At 36.0% G+C, this 13843-nt stretch overlaps 1 protein-coding gene across 4 annotated transcripts in view; it reads right to left on the bottom strand.

Annotated features, from left to right (window-relative positions):
- Positions 1 to 13843, bottom strand: part of LOC131427224 (synaptogenesis protein syg-2) — a 957395-nt gene that overhangs the window by 746524 nt on the left and 197028 nt on the right. The window lies entirely within an intron of this gene.

Below are 13843 nucleotides of genomic sequence, written 5' to 3'. Positions count from 1 at the left end.
TGGGTACTTTCCATTGTGCGAAATTCGCAGCAAACGAGCGCAAATAAAGCTAACATTTGGCTGTTTCGCGTTCGAGACAAATTTTCCGAACAGTAAGGAATTCCACAATTTGGTTCTTCTGAATGCCATAAATGAATCCCGTGCAGTATTTGGACAATTTTTTCCACTAAATCAATATTAAAATTATGTATGTTGCTATTTGTTATTTCTCGTTTGTTCGACGTTATATAATTGTGTGTCGGAAAATATTTATCGCGAAGAACTCAATATTTAGTATAATCGTGTAATAATAATTTAAGTTCGTAAATAGAACCAAGACGTGAAAAAAGTTTACGTTATTTGGAATTTTCAACGTAAAAAATTTCATGTCTAATTTTAACCTAGTTCTTGTCTAGTTCTTGTCTAGCTCTTGTCTAGTTCTTGTCTAGTTCTTGTCTAGTTCTTGTCTAGTTCTTGTAAAGTTCTTGTCTAGTTCTTGTCTAGTTCTTGTCTAGTTCTTGTCTAGTTCTTGTCTAGTTTTTGTCTAGTTCTTGTCTAGTTCTTGTCTAGTTCTTGTCTAGTTCTTCTCTAGTTTTTGTCTAGTTCTTGTCTAGTTCTTGTCTAGTTCTTGTCTAGTTCTTGTCTAGTTTTTGTCTAGTTCTTGTCTAGTTCTTGTCTAGTTCTTGTCTAGTTTTTGTCTAGTTCTTGTCTAGTTCTTGTCTAGTTCTTGTCTAGTTCTTATCTAGTTTTTGTCTAGTTCTTGTCTAGTTCTTGTCTAGTTCTTGTCTAGTTCTTGTCTAGTTCTTGTCTAGTTCTTGTCTAGTTCATGTCTAGTTCTTGCCTAGTTCTTGTCTAGTTCTTGTCTAGTTCTTATCTATTTCTTGTCTAGTTCTTGCCTAGTTCTTGTCTAGTTCTTGTCTAGTTCTTGTCTATTTCTTGTCTAGTTCTTGTCTAGTTCTTGTCTAGTTCTTGTCTAGTTCTTGTCTAATTCTTGTCTAGTTTTTGTCTACTTCTTGCCTAGTTCTTGTCTAGTTCTTATCTAGTTTTTGTCTAGTTTTTGTCTAGTTTTTGTCTAGTTCTTTTTTTATTCAATATTATAATATAATTTTTAGGCACACTTTTGTCTAGTTCTTGTCTAGTTCTTGTCTAGTTCTTGTCTAGTTCTTGTCTAGTTCTTGTCTAGTTCTTGTCTAGTTCTTGTCTAGTTCTTGTCTAGTTCTTGTCTAGTTCTTGTCTAGTTTTTGTCTAGTTCTTTTTTGTTTATTGTCTAAATATTGTCTAAATCGTGTCTAGTTCTTTTCTAGTTCTTGCCTAGTTCTTGTCTAGTTCTTGTCTAATTCTTGTCCAGTTCTTGTCTAGTTCTTGTCTAGTTCTTGTCTAGTTCTTGTCTAGTTCTTGTCTAGTTCATGTCTAGTTCTTGCCTAGTTCTTGTCTAGTTCTTGTCTAGTTCTTGTCTATTTCTTGTCTAGTTCTTGCCTAGTTCTTGTCTAGTTCTTGTCTAGTTCTTGTCTATTTCTTGTCTAGTTCTTGTCTAGTTCTTGTCTAGTTCTTGTCTAGTTCTTGTCTAATTCTTGTCTAGTTTTTGTCTAGTTCTTGCCTAGTTCTTGTCTAGTTCTTATCTAGTTTTTGTCTAGTTCTTTTTTTATTCAATATTATAATATAATTTTTAGGCACACTTTTGTCTAGTTCTTGTCTAGTTCTTGTCTAGTTCTTGTCTAGTTCTTGTCTAGTTTTTGTCTAGTTCTTTTTTGTTTATTGTCTAAATATTGTCTAAATCGTGTCTAGTTCTTTTCTAGTTCTTGCCTAGTTCTTGTCTAGTTCTTGTCTAATTCTTGTCCAGTTCTTGTCTAGTTCTTGTCTAGTTCTTGTCTAGTTCTTGTCTAGTTCATGTCTAGTTCTTGCCTAGTTCTTGTCTAGTTCTTGTCTAGTTCTTGTCTATTTCTTGTCTAGTTCTTGCCTAGTTCTTGTCTAGTTCTTGTCTAGTTCTTGTCTATTTCTTGTCTAGTTCTTGTCTAGTTCTTGTCTAGTTCTTGTCTAGTTCTTGTCTAATTCTTGTCTAGTTTTTGTCTAGTTCTTGCCTAGTTCTTGTCTAGTTCTTATCTAGTTTTTGTCTAGTTCTTTTTTTATTCAATATTATAATATAATTTTTAGGCACACTTTTGTCTAGTTCTTGTCTAGTTCTTGTCTAGTTCTTGTCTAGTTCTTGTCTAGTTCTTGTCTAGTTTTTGTCTAGTTCTTTTCTGTTTATTGTCTAAATATTGTCTAAATCGTGTCTAGTTCTTTTCTAGTTCTTGCCTAGTTCTTGTCTAGTTCTTGTCTAATTCTTGTCCAGTTCTTGTCTAGTTCTTGTCTAGTTCTTGTCTAGTTCTTGTCTAGTTCTTGTCTAGTTCATGTCTAGTTCTTGCCTAGTTCTTGCCTAGTTCTTGTCTAGTTCTTGTCTAATTCTTGTCCAGTTCTTGTCTAGTTCTTGTCTAGTTCTTGTCTAGTTCTTGTCTAGTTCTTGTCTAGTTCTTGTCTAGTTCATGTCTAGTTCTTGCCTAGTTCTTGTCTAGTTCTTGTCTAGTTCTTGTCTATTTCTTGTCTAGTTCTTGCCTAGTTCTTGTCTAGTTCTTGTCTAGTTCTTGTCTATTTCTTGTCTAGTTCTTGTCTAGTTCTTGTCTAGTTCTTGTCTAGTTCTTGTCTAATTCTTGTCTAGTTTTTGTCTAGTTCTTGCCTAGTTCTTGTCTAGTTCTTATCTAGTTTTTGTCTAGTTCTTTTTTTATTCAATATTATAATATAATTTTTAGGCACACTTTTGTCTAGTTCTTTTCTAGTTCTTGTCTAGTTCTTGTCTAGTTCTTGTCTAGTTCTTGTCTAGTTTTTGTCTAGTTCTTTTTTGTTTATTGTCTAAATATTGTCTAAATCGTGTCTAGTTCTTTTCTAGTTCTTGCCTAGTTCTTGTCTAGTTCTTGTCTAGTTCTTGTCTATTTCTTGTCTAGTTCTTGTCTAGTTCTTGTCTAGTTCTTGTCTAGTTTTTGTCTAGTTCTTGTCTAGTTCTTGTCTAGTTCTTGTCTAGTTCTTGTCTAGTTCTTGTCTAGTTTTTGTCTAGTTCTTGTCTAGTTCTTGTCTAGTTCTTGTCTAGTTCTTGTCTAGTTTTTGTCTAGTTCTTGTCTAGTTCTTGTCTAGTTCTTATCTAGTTTTTGTCTAGTTCTTGTCTAGTTCTTGTCTAGTTCTTGTCTAGTTCTTGTCTAGTTCTTGTCTAGTTCTTGTCTAGTTCTTGTCTAGTTCTTGTCTAGTTCATGTCTAGTTCTTGCCTAGTTCTTGTCTAGTTCTTGTCTAGTTCTTGTCTTTTTCTTGTCTAGTTCTTGCCTAGTTCTTGTCTAGTTCTTGTCTAGTTCTTGTCTATTTCTTGTCTAGTTCTTGTCTAGTTCTTGTCTAGTTTTTGTCTAGTTCTTGTCTAATTCTTGTCTAGTTTTTGTCTAGTTCTTGCCTGGTTCTTGTCTAGTTCTTATCTAGTTTTTGTCTAGTTCTATTTTTTTATTCAATATTATAATATAATTTTTAGGCACACTTTTGTCTAGTTCTTGTCTAGTTCTTGTTTAGATCTTGTCTAGCTCTTGTCTAGTTATTGTCAAGTTCTTGTCTAGTTCTTGTCTAGTTCTTGTCTAGTTCATATCTAGTTCTTGTCTAGTTCTTGTCTAGTTCTTGTCTAGTTCTTGTCTAGTTCATATCTAGTTCTTGTTTAGTTCTTGTCTAGTTCTTGTCTAGTTCTTGTCTAGTTCTTGTCTAGTTCTTGTCTAGTTCTTGCCTAGTTCTTGTCTAGTTTTTGTCTAGTTCTTGTCTAGTTCTTGTCTAGTTCTTGTCTAGTTCTTGTCTAGTTCTTTTTTGTTTATTGTCTAAATATTGTCTAAATCGTGTCTAGTTCTTTTCTAGTTCTTGCCTAGTTCTTGTCTAGTTCTTGTCTAATTCTTGTCCAGTTCTTGTCTAGTTCTTGTCTAGTTCTTGTCTAGTTCTTGTCTAGTTCTTGTCTAGTTCTTGTCTAGTTTTTGTCTAGTTCTTTTTTGTTTATTGTCTAAATATTGTCTAAATCGTGTCTAGTTCTTTTCTAGTTCTTGCCTAGTTCTTGTCTAGTTCTTGTCTAGTTCTTGTCTATTTCTTGTCTAGTTCTTGTCTAGTTCTTGTCTAGTTCTTGTCTAGTTTTTGTCTAGTTCTTGTCTAGTTCTTGTCTAGTTCTTGTCTAGTTCTTGTCTAGTTTTTGTCTAGTTCTTGTCTAGTTCTTGTCTAGTTTTTGTCTAGTTCTTGCCTAGTTCTTGTCTAGTTCTTATCTAGTTTTTGTCTAGTTCTTGTCTAGTTCTTGTCTAGTTCTTGTCTAGTTCTTGTCTAGTTCTTGTCTAGTTCATGTCTAGTTCTTGCCTAGTTCTTGTCTAGTTCTTGTCTAGTTCTTGTCTATTTCTTGTCTAGTTCTTGCCTAGTTCTTGTCTAGTTCTTGTCTAGTTCTTGTCTATTTCTTGTCTAGTTCTTGTCTAGTTCTTGTCTAGTTCTTGTCTAGTTCTTGTCTAATTCTTGTCTAGTTTTTGTCTAGTTCTTGCCTAGTTCTTGTCTAGTTCTTATCTAGTTTTTGTCTAGTTCTATTTTTTTATTCAATATTATAATATAATTTTTAGGCACACTTTTGTCTAGTTCTTGTCTAGTTCTTGTTTAGATCTTGTCTAGTTCTTGTCTAGTTCTTTTTTGTTTATTGTCTAAATATTGTCTAAATCGTGTCTAGTTCTTTTCTAGTTCTTGCCTAGTTCTTGTCTAGTTCTTGTCTAATTCTTGTCCAGTTCTTGTCTAGTTCTTGTCTAGTTCTTGTCTAGTTCTTGTCTAGTTCATGTCTAGTTCTTGCCTAGTTCTTGTCTAGTTCTTGTCTAGTTCTTGTCTATTTCTTGTCTAGTTCTTGCCTAGTTCTTGTCTAGTTCTTGTCTAGTTCTTGTCTATTTCTTGTCTAGTTCTTGTCTAGTTCTTGTCTAGTTCTTGTCTAGTTCTTGTCTAATTCTTGTCTAGTTTTTGTCTAGTTCTTGCCTAGTTCTTGTCTAGTTCTTATCTAGTTTTTGTCTAGTTCTTTTTTTATTCAATATTATAATATAATTTTTAGGCACACTTTTGTCTAGTTCTTGTCTAGTTCTTGTCTAGTTCTTGTCTAGTTCTTGTCTAGTTCTTGTCTAGTTTTTGTCTAGTTCTTTTCTGTTTATTGTCTAAATATTGTCTAAATCGTGTCTAGTTCTTTTCTAGTTCTTGCCTAGTTCTTGTCTAGTTCTTGTCTAATTCTTGTCCAGTTCTTGTCTAGTTCTTGTCTAGTTCTTGTCTAGTTCTTGTCTAGTTCTTGTCTAGTTCATGTCTAGTTCTTGCCTAGTTCTTGCCTAGTTCTTGTCTAGTTCTTGTCTAATTCTTGTCCAGTTCTTGTCTAGTTCTTGTCTAGTTCTTGTCTAGTTCTTGTCTAGTTCTTGTCTAGTTCTTGTCTAGTTCATGTCTAGTTCTTGCCTAGTTCTTGTCTAGTTCTTGTCTAGTTCTTGTCTATTTCTTGTCTAGTTCTTGCCTAGTTCTTGTCTAGTTCTTGTCTAGTTCTTGTCTATTTCTTGTCTAGTTCTTGTCTAGTTCTTGTCTAGTTCTTGTCTAGTTCTTGTCTAATTCTTGTCTAGTTTTTGTCTAGTTCTTGCCTAGTTCTTGTCTAGTTCTTATCTAGTTTTTGTCTAGTTCTTTTTTTATTCAATATTATAATATAATTTTTAGGCACACTTTTGTCTAGTTCTTTTCTAGTTCTTGTCTAGTTCTTGTCTAGTTCTTGTCTAGTTCTTGTCTAGTTTTTGTCTAGTTCTTTTTTGTTTATTGTCTAAATATTGTCTAAATCGTGTCTAGTTCTTTTCTAGTTCTTGCCTAGTTCTTGTCTAGTTCTTGTCTAGTTCTTGTCTATTTCTTGTCTAGTTCTTGTCTAGTTCTTGTCTAGTTCTTGTCTAGTTTTTGTCTAGTTCTTGTCTAGTTCTTGTCTAGTTCTTGTCTAGTTCTTGTCTAGTTCTTGTCTAGTTTTTGTCTAGTTCTTGTCTAGTTCTTGTCTAGTTCTTGTCTAGTTCTTGTCTAGTTTTTGTCTAGTTCTTGTCTAGTTCTTGTCTAGTTCTTATCTAGTTTTTGTCTAGTTCTTGTCTAGTTCTTGTCTAGTTCTTGTCTAGTTCTTGTCTAGTTCTTGTCTAGTTCTTGTCTAGTTCTTGTCTAGTTCTTGTCTAGTTCTTGTCTAGTTCATGTCTAGTTCTTGCCTAGTTCTTGTCTAGTTCTTGTCTAGTTCTTGTCTTTTTCTTGTCTAGTTCTTGCCTAGTTCTTGTCTAGTTCTTGTCTAGTTCTTGTCTATTTCTTGTCTAGTTCTTGTCTAGTTCTTGTCTAGTTTTTGTCTAGTTCTTGTCTAATTCTTGTCTAGTTTTTGTCTAGTTCTTGCCTGGTTCTTGTCTAGTTCTTATCTAGTTTTTGTCTAGTTCTATTTTTTTATTCAATATTATAATATAATTTTTAGGCACACTTTTGTCTAGTTCTTGTCTAGTTCTTGTTTAGATCTTGTCTAGCTCTTGTCTAGTTATTGTCAAGTTCTTGTCTAGTTCTTGTCTAGTTCTTGTCTAGTTCATATCTAGTTCTTGTCTAGTTCTTGTCTAGTTCTTGTCTAGTTCTTGTCTAGTTCATATCTAGTTCTTGTTTAGTTCTTGTCTAGTTCTTGTCTAGTTCTTGTCTAGTTCTTGTCTAGTTCTTGTCTAGTTCTTGCCTAGTTCTTGTCTAGTTTTTGTCTAGTTCTTGTCTAGTTCTTGTCTAGTTCTTGTCTAGTTCTTGTCTAGTTCTTTTTTGTTTATTGTCTAAATATTGTCTAAATCGTGTCTAGTTCTTTTCTAGTTCTTGCCTAGTTCTTGTCTAGTTCTTGTCTAATTCTTGTCCAGTTCTTGTCTAGTTCTTGTCTAGTTCTTGTCTAGTTCTTGTCTAGTTCTTGTCTAGTTCTTGTCTAGTTTTTGTCTAGTTCTTTTTTGTTTATTGTCTAAATATTGTCTAAATCGTGTCTAGTTCTTTTCTAGTTCTTGCCTAGTTCTTGTCTAGTTCTTGTCTAGTTCTTGTCTATTTCTTGTCTAGTTCTTGTCTAGTTCTTGTCTAGTTCTTGTCTAGTTTTTGTCTAGTTCTTGTCTAGTTCTTGTCTAGTTCTTGTCTAGTTCTTGTCTAGTTTTTGTCTAGTTCTTGTCTAGTTCTTGTCTAGTTTTTGTCTAGTTCTTGCCTAGTTCTTGTCTAGTTCTTATCTAGTTTTTGTCTAGTTCTTGTCTAGTTCTTGTCTAGTTCTTGTCTAGTTCTTGTCTAGTTCTTGTCTAGTTCATGTCTAGTTCTTGCCTAGTTCTTGTCTAGTTCTTGTCTAGTTCTTGTCTATTTCTTGTCTAGTTCTTGCCTAGTTCTTGTCTAGTTCTTGTCTAGTTCTTGTCTATTTCTTGTCTAGTTCTTGTCTAGTTCTTGTCTAGTTCTTGTCTAGTTCTTGTCTAATTCTTGTCTAGTTTTTGTCTAGTTCTTGCCTAGTTCTTGTCTAGTTCTTATCTAGTTTTTGTCTAGTTCTATTTTTTTATTCAATATTATAATATAATTTTTAGGCACACTTTTGTCTAGTTCTTGTCTAGTTCTTGTTTAGATCTTGTCTAGCTCTTGTCTAGTTATTGTCAAGTTCTTGTCTAGTTCTTGTCTAGTTCTTGTCTAGTTCATATCTAGTTCTTGTCTAGTTCTTGTCTAGTTCTTGTCTAGTTCATATCTAGTTCTTGTTTAGTTCTTGTCTAGTTCTTGTCTAGTTCTTGTCTAGTTCTTGTCTAGTTCTTGTCTAGTTCTTGCCTAGTTCTTGTCTAGTTTTTGTCTAGTTCTTGTCTAGTTCTTGTCTAGTTCTTGTCTAGTTCTTTTTTGTTTATTGTCTAAATATTGTCTAAATCGTGTCTAGTTCTTTTCTAGTATTTGAGATATTAAACAAACGTTCTTCGAAAAAATTAAATAATTGGTTTGTCGTCGAAACGCTGAAGAGTGTACAATAACGTTTTGGAGTTGTTGACTATAAGAGCACTGTTTAAAATCAATAAACCTAGACAGATATGTGATTTATGTAGGAATTCTATTTGCAGTAGCCGACACTTACGAAGGCATTCCTCGAATCATTAGCGAAAACATCAACCGTTTGATGAATCGTCATCCAGCCTGCCCACCGATAACTTCAACCATGACGACTCCGGCGTCACCACACAGTCACCCACGGTAGCGGTAGCAACAAACGAACGTCGCGATAATGCAGAAACCCATGGCTTTCCGTTCGTTTCAAATTTATTGCCAAATCGAAAATCCGCTCTCTGATGCATGCGGCGATGTAGAAACTCCGAGCGTGCTGCGGTCGCCTTTTCTGTCAAAGTGAAACACGGATGCCGGCGTTGGTTTCGGAGTGCCAGCAATCCTGATGCGGATGCATGTACAAACGATTTGTTTTGTTGATGCCACTCGCTTACGGGCTGATGGACGAACCGAATCGAGTTCCATCCTTCAGCGGGCTAGCAGACACCGTACAGCCACAAACACCATGCTTTCTGTTTTTCCAATTCCAGCGCGCTGCTGTATTATTTATTTGAATTTTCCGGAACCAGTCGGGTTGGAAGAATTCAAAAAAAAAATGCACTTCCCACCATTATTCCCATGAATCATGTGAACTCGGAAATCAGCGAGATGAGAAAAGCATGTTTTCGTAGGGAAATATTTCGAATCCGTTGAGCAGAGGAATGCTGCGAATAGCGAATTTAACGCTTCAGCTCGCTAATTAGATCCTGCTCTAGTCACACCAGTGCACTAATGACGTCCGTCCATATGAGTGCTCTAGCGTCACTCAACCCAAAGCAGCATGTGTCGATGGTTATGAAAGCCCGATTGACGGTTCTGTGATTATCCCAGGAAACCCGTTCAGATGTCGCTTCGTTTTAGAGCGAAATAATTGCACCCTATTACTCTATCCGGATCACGTATCAGCCGATTAAACATTTCCGGCGGCCGAATTTTTTGCTACATGCCAAAACCAAAAACTCCTACGCATAGATGGCTCGTGCTCCCCCACCTCCAATCAACCTTCATTGTCTTGGTTTCAATCAGGCGAATCATCTCGACGGAAGCACGGCCATCACATCGCTATTACCTCACGACAAAAAAAAGGCCGCCTTCAATCCCTTACACTAATGAAAAGCTTCAATTTTTGCTGTCCCTAGCTCACTACCTCCGTCCGTCCATCCGTCCGTTCGGTGATGGGCTGCTCTCGGCGTAGCTCTTAATCCCTTCCTGCTCTGATATACGTCAATTTCCTGTCTCCGGAAAGTATCAACAAAACCAGCGAACGCTCGCTTCCTTCACTAACTACGAAATCCCTCTTTTCAATCAGCTCTAGCGGAAATGTTTCCGAAAGTTACACAGAGCACACTGTTCACGAAACAAAAGCGCAAACAAGCAAAAAATAAAAAAAAAACGAAGGCGAAAAGAGAGCGAGATATCCGATTGCTCAGTTTTTAAATTTTCCATCAGTCCGACAGGAATGCGCCACTTGCCGCCCTGCCCGTCAGGTTGTTTCAGCCATCGGTGAATCATTAAAGCAACGGACGATGACGGACGGTCTGTGGGTGAAGCGAACAGAGAAAAAAAGCGATCCTTCCATTTCTATCTTCGTTGATTTTTTCCGTGGCCACAGGTTGGATTGAAACAAAAAAAAACGGGAGCGGAAAAAAACCCCACCGGTAAGATCTCCCAGATCGGGCCAGAGAGAGGGTACGGTGAAAACCACATCCTGCCAGTCAAATGAAGGTACAACCAAAGGCAAACGGTATAACCTGTTCATATTTCATCTTCATTAACGGAGATCCACCGTGCCCTAGGATTGATCCTTTTTTGTTTTGCGAATCGTACTGTTGAGTGTTTGACCACTGATTGGTATCGCTATTCAGTACGGGGTCGAAGATTAAATCGATTGGCATTTGGATTCATTTGAGGCTCCAGAAGCCACGATAACTTAGTGGACTGAGCAGTGTATACAAACACTATATGTGGACTATTGGCATTCCTAGGAATTGTCAGCAGAAAATGGTGGCAAAATCACGTTAGCCTTGCTTCGATTCGGATGAAACTTTTGCACACATCACCAGTATAACAAACCATTTGTATGGCGTGGACGGAAAGACTAATTTAACTCAAGATTGATTTTGAAGAAGCAGAAACTTGATTTCCCGGCTTAACGGAAATTCAGTTTGTGTCTTTTAAAACAGTAAGTAGTTACAGGGATAGAGTTGGCATCACAGGGAGTGCGATGCGGTGTCGGATTGTCGCTCTCAAAAAAAAAGTCTAATCTCAATGTGTTTCAGCAGTTTATAGTGAAGTAATCGATCGAAATCGATTATTTTGAGTGATAGTGCAGCTGTGGCAATTGTACATTGTTCTGTGAAAAGTGTTATTATTGAACATTGCTGATTCGCGAAAATGAAAAGTATTCCAGCGACGGAAACTGTGAATTTACCGCTCAAAATTAAACGACGTCAACCAAGTCCCTGCTAGGCCGCCATGTTTTTGTGACCATCATCTTTTCCGCAAAGACGAAAAAAACGAAGAAGTATATAAGTTCGTTGTTGCTAAATATCTGTGATATTTGGCTGTGAAAATTGATTTTTTTTTATGTTTTATTATAAATGTGATATCGTTATGAAACGTGCGGTGCCAAATTGTAATACTGACTTTCACAATCGATGAAGTGTTGTATTTTACTTCATTTTGTTTACTTTTCTCTAACTGACTTGCTAGCTTTGAAGGCCCCGAAGGACTGAGATGTTGGTTACGATAGCACTAGCTGGAGCGCCTTATTGTTGCCACCGGGCTGACGTCAACGATGCGAGTTTGCCGCCAAAAATTAAATTACATCTACCGATCTGCATATCATTGTCAGTGCAGTGTTATCAGATTTATATGGAATGTGTGAAAATTTACAAATCAATTGTGTGATTCGAACTGAAGATCTCTAATTGGTCTACAGCAAACCTATTCGCGAGTGTTTATTTTATTTTTCAATAGTGGTGTGTAATTTCGCGTTCCTACAGTAGTGCGAATAGAAGATGCAGGATACTGGTGAGATCGTTCCCTAGAGATATTTTAATCTTATTAACAATCTTGTTATATTTCCCTTTACTAAAAATCGGGCTACACTAAAGTCCGTCGATTATTCGAAAAACGTTCGATCTTTTCTTCTTTCTTTTTTTTTTAGTCCGGGTTGGCGGATTCTTAGTGTCAGTAGGATCCATAGTACTAGCCATGCAATGATTCTGTACACTAAAAATCGGCTGCGAAATCTGTTGAAACAGAAAGGCCAAATTCCACAAAAGGAATGTAATGCCAGGACTTTGCTTGCTCGATCTTTTCTTCTGCAGGTTTAACGTTAAGTTTAAGACGCGTGCGTGAAGTTTTTAACCGTGTAGGTTTTTTTTTTCAACCGTGTTTTACTAGGACGGATGTAAATATATCAGGTGTACAACTTTGATTCTGCCGTTTTCCGATAGGTGGCTGTACCGGCTGAGGCTGGTAAAAATACATAGATGATAATGCCTTTAAAGTTAGTGTGTACAGTTCCTAACGAATTGTCATCGCCGTTTCAGTGACAGTTGTTCTTGTTTTCGTATTATTCACACTCGAAAATGTCAGATTATGTGCCCGATTAATTGCCAAAAATAAAGACGATGGTGTTGGGTTGTATTGAAAAATAATAATAATAACGATGATAATAATAAACTGAACGAAATGAATATTGTAATAATTGTTGAACAAAGAAAATAAATTCAAATGAAAAAGTATGTCTCTGCAAGACTATATTCATTCATCCGTTATTCAGTAAAAAAATAGCGTACATAGCAGGCGGTGCATATTCTATGGTTGCTGAGGTAACCACAATAGAAAATGGTGAGCTGGTGAGCTGCGGTTCTTTTGAAAAGAGCTGTGAGCTGTCAGCTCACTTCGATGATTCGATTCACTGGAACAGCTCAGGAGCGAATTGCCCATCTCTAAATCGAACGGAGCTAACAACCAACTGGACACCAGCAGGAAACACGGAAGAGTAACTGGATCAACGACGCATTCCGCACCATCTAGTTTTCCGGTGCGCGGGAATCAGCGACGTTGCTAGGAGTAACCGCGCGCGTGTGATCGACGAACAGCTACAAGACATTGCAGCCTTCCACGGGTGAGAAGTTAAACCTCTGCAAAAATACTAAGATAAGCCTTTTCATTCAGCAATTGTTTTCATTAATTCCTTCGATATTCTAAAAAATATGCTGATGGACTGGCTAATCAAATAAAGGTATTTTTGAGAGATTTACTTCATCCAATATCATCTTTAAATAGACGGTGTGATTTATAAAATGGAGACCGGTTCATCATTGTTGCCGAGTGAACCACGCAACGATATCGAGGAATTCGACAGATGGTGGATGCACTAAATAGTGACAAATTGCAAACTTACTCTAATTGTTCATTTCAAAATTTCTGAAAATATCCTTTAAATGAAAGTCAAATATGATGATTTCAAAGTTACTTAAAAGACCAATTTTGGATACGAACTACTTCAAGATATAAATCTGGACAAAAGAAACGATTTTATATCAGAATAATTTTCAAGACAAAGAACGTAAAAACTTATTCATTTTATAAACAGCGATTAGAGAAGATTTTATATATTTTATGATAAGACACTGGTTGTTTTGATGTAAATGATAATTTAACTGAAACTGGCGGTGATCCGAGTTTAGTGAGGATTCAAATGATACATGTAAAATCGTAGATCAGCTTGTCTTGAGTTTATCTGTAATACTACATATGATTGCATCTGATAATTTTATATATACGAGTCTGTGCAACTTATTTGTACTATGCTCCGAATCTTTTGAAGCGTTTTCTGGTGGGACAACAGCTTGTTCAAATCGATACTGCATAACGATTTGCATTGCATTGCATTGTTTTTGTTACACTTAGTCTGGATCTCTTTTATCAGATTATAAATCAATTTCTAACTATGCAATTAGGTTGCACGATTATTGTTTAGTTCAATAATTGAGAGATAGATCATTGTGTTTAGGAACATTTGATTTTAATTTTTTTTAAACAAATACCTATGATTATCATCATAACACAACTTTATACTGAATCTATTGGCGCGCCACCGCGCCTATAGATTCAGTATAAAGTAAATGGAGATTTCAGTATGCATACTACCCGTTGACAAATTAAAACGTTTCTAAACTTTTTCAAATCAAGTTAAATGAGAAAAATCCATCAACAAATCACCGAGATACAAGCGTTTCAAATTAGGTTCGAAAAATCTATCGCCGATAATTCTAAGTTGGCCTGCTAGTTACCGGAGAATCAAGATAAGCCATGGGTAGACTAAAGCAGAAATGTATTCGGGCATATATTTATAAATTCCCTTTTGTGCTATAGTTCATACTGCGCAAATCGGACGAGAGTTTGACATCATTTACTGCGACTGTCATTGGCTCGTGGAAACAGAGGTCAACTCAATCCAATTTTTCAATGGTATGCTATTGAAATACTGAAACGACGTTACCATATATGTTTAAGTTAAAAGTTTCCGAAGCTATTGGTTGTTAAATTATATCAATCCATCAACAAATGACTGAGTTATTAACGTTCAAAACTATGACGCAAAAAGGTTACGCGGCTATTTTTAAAACTTTCTATTGACCCCCAAGGCATTTTTAATGCCAAAACCTTCAAAGATGAACAACTAGAAGCATTGCTTGATGAAGATTCGTGCCAAACCCAAGAAGAGCTTACTGAATCG

The sequence above is a fragment of the Malaya genurostris genome, chromosome 2 (genome assembly GCF_030247185.1).
Source record: "Malaya genurostris strain Urasoe2022 chromosome 2, Malgen_1.1, whole genome shotgun sequence".
In the NCBI taxonomy this organism is placed as follows: domain Eukaryota; kingdom Metazoa; phylum Arthropoda; class Insecta; order Diptera; family Culicidae; genus Malaya; species Malaya genurostris.
The sequence above is the reverse complement of the archived record's forward strand: the minus strand, read 5'-3'. Positions and strand labels throughout refer to the sequence as shown.